We start from the raw sequence: 3,381 nt of genomic DNA on the forward strand, positions 1-3,381 counted from the left end.
ATAGTAAACTTATTATCTGTTTTAAAACAAAATATGTTGCATTAAATATTGATCAGTTTTCAAATATTTGTTTTTATTACATTCTTTTAAAAGCTCAATTCATAATCTAACATCATCTAGATTAAAAAGAAGTTATTTGCCTAACAGAATTTCTGACATAATGATTTCCCAAATTTCACAACATAAGAGAATTTTTTTCAGATGCTACTTTAGGTCACCTTTTATTAAAAGATCAATATTAGATAGTGAGATACAACACAGTGTATAAGAAGTCAAACCAATACTATTAAAATAAACTTTGCCTTCATATTGCCAGATATATTCTATAAGCATGCTAATACAATTTTTTTTGTTTTTTTATAATTAATTTATTTTTAGTTTTCAACATTTACTTCCAAAAGATTTTGAGTTTTGAATCTTCTCCTCCACCCTCTCCTCCTCCCTCCCCAAGATGGTGTGCAATCTAATATAGGCTCTACTTATACATTCATGTTAAACATTTTAACATTAGTCATGATGTAAAGAAGAATTAGAACTAATGGGGGGAACCACGAGAGAGAAGAAACAAAACAAAACAACAGAAGAAAAGGAGAGCAAATAATATGCTTCCATCTGCATTCAGACTCCATAGTTCTTCCTCTGAATGTGTATAACATTTTCCATCATGAGTCTTTTGGAGATGTCTTAGATCCTTTCATTGCTGAGAAGAGCTAAGTCTATCAAAATCAGTCATTACACAATGTGGCTGTTATTGTGTACAATGTTCTCCTGGTTCTGCTCATTTTACTCAGCATCAGTTCATTTAAGTCTTTCTAGGTTTTTCTGAAATCTGCCTGCTCATCAATATCATGTATTTAAAACATGAAACGAAACTTATTACCAATTAGATGATGTCAATTCAGCCAAATGTATTTCCAAATTATCCCATACAAAAATCATTAATCTTATCATGTTTGGTGTTTTATACTAATCACATCTAAAATCCACTTTAGAGTTATCAAGTATGGGACAGTTATATCAATTAAAGAAATAACAATAATTATCAACATTTATATAGTGCTTACTATATGCCAGTCACTGTTTCAAGCACTTCAAAATCACTATATCAGTTGATTCTCACAACAACCCTGGGAGGGGATACCATTATTGTCATCCTCTTTATAGATCAGGAAACTGAGGCAAACAGAGATGAAAATAACTTGCTTAAGATCATACAGCTAATAAATTTCTGAGACCTGAATGTAACTCAGGTTTTCCAGCATTTCTCCCCAGTACCTTTATTTAGGAACCTGATCTGAGATGAGAGGAGTTAACAGGGTCAGAGGGAGAAATTCTCTGAACTGGGGAGTCACAGGGGGATTAACAAGAGGCAGCTATTTAAGTTTCAGATAAATTTTAAGATGCAAACTGTATATTTTTCCCCTTTACTCTGGGATTGCTTTCAAATTAGCTGCCTTCCTTCTGTGACAGGTGAAAGATAAAATGACCGAGGAAAACAAAGATTCAAGCTTCAGAGCATATCAATTTATTAAGCAATGCATGCCAATTGCACAACAAATCTGGAAGAGGCCCCTTCTTCAGTTTAGGACTGGACCCCAATATAGACAGAGACAGACTTTTTCTACATTAAAAACAATTAATCAAATAAGGCTAATTATTTAAAAGGAAACAATGCAACACTAGGTAATATGATTTCTAATTGGATGAAAGATTAGAGACTTTCCAAGCTAGGGAGGGAGACTGAACAAGAACAATTCCCTGAATTCAGAAAAGGAGGTGTCTCACTCCACAAGTATCTATAAACAATCAAGGGAACATGGAAATAATAACTGATTGATCAATATGGGGCCAGTTTTCAGATAAGGCATATGGATTGCTTGTGATGTACAACTGTGAAAAAACTTACATCGGTCTTTGGACCTGACTGAGTTTCTAGTCAGCAAAACCTATGTCCTTGGTTAAGGGTCTCTAACCAGCAAGAAGAGGTGGTCCAGTTTCCCAGCCATGCAGGGAACCTAGGTTCAAAGGATACAATAAGGTTTTCTACCAATTCCTACAATCGAATAAAGTTTTGTCACAAGAAAGAAATTGGACTAGACCCATAATTGAATAGAAATTAAGCTAGCTCCAGAATTGAGTCACAAGATGGAGTCAGTGTGGTTCACTCCACAAATAACCACAATAAACCTAATCCCCTCAATTCCCTCAGCTTTCCCCCTTTTGACTTATGGGGGAGTGGGAAACCTACTCCCTCCATGGTCACTTATCTATAAGCCAAATCTATAAGGTTTTTCATAAACTCATAATCAGAATTACGTAAGTCAGGTTATAGATCAAACTACTTAGAGGGCTCACAATGGACTAATTTTGAAAAGGGAGATTTACATGTCACCAAGAGAACCAAGAGAGCTTAAACATAAACATCATGAAAAATGATCATCACTATTAACTAACATTAAGTCTCCTTTTATTCTGGTAATCCACTCCCAAAGTCCATTTAATTACCACATTTTGAGTCCCAGATGTTCCATGTAGTTGACTTGTCCCTTAGATATCCTCTCTTGGACATTCTGGAACTAACATCATTCTTAGGACACCTCAGAAGGGGCCATTTATTCTCTGGTTCCAAATCACTTTGGAGGTTCCTAGCTAATTCTGCTAATAATAAGATTTAATACAATTTGTTGCAGTGCTACCTTGTCATATTACTGCAAAGAGTTGTGTAACGTTGGAATTAACTGTTCTTTGAATGTTTGACCAAATTCACTTGCAAATCCATCTGATCCTAGAGTTTTTTTTTTCCCTTTGAAATTTCATTTATGGTTCATTCAATTGCTTTTCTAAAAAAAGCTTTTGACAAAATACACCACCCAATTAAAAAACACTATAAAGTGTAGGAATAAATAGAGGTTTTCTTAAAATGATAAGTAGTATCTATTTAAAACCAAGAGCAAGCATTATCTGTAAGGGAAATAAACTAGAAGTCTTTCCATTAATATCAGGAGTGAAGCAAGAATGTCCATTATTACCATCATTACTGAGTATTGTACTATAGCAATAAGACGAGAAAAAGAAGTTGATAGAAATTGTTTTTCTGATATTGGGCTATTTAAACAATCTATTTCTTCTTTTGTTTATCTGAGTTTGGAAAAGTAATTCTTCTATGAGCTCCCTAAACCCATGGAACTCTGTTGCCAGAGGGATCTCTACATTGGCTCCATTGCACCATGCTCTGGGCAGCTCTTGTTCCAGTGACTTCTGAGGTTGTCTGAATTTCTCCTGGAACCTCCCAAGGTCCTAGGTGGTGAAAGGCACATACCAGACAGGCCTTCTGTGGAGAAAGCTATACCCCAGGGGAAAGTGATAGGGGAAGCTGGGGGT

The sequence above is a fragment of the Vombatus ursinus genome, unplaced genomic scaffold (genome assembly GCF_900497805.2).
Source record: "Vombatus ursinus unplaced genomic scaffold, bare-nosed wombat genome assembly UNPS02003818.1, whole genome shotgun sequence".
NCBI classification, from domain to species: Eukaryota; Metazoa; Chordata; class Mammalia; order Diprotodontia; family Vombatidae; genus Vombatus; species Vombatus ursinus.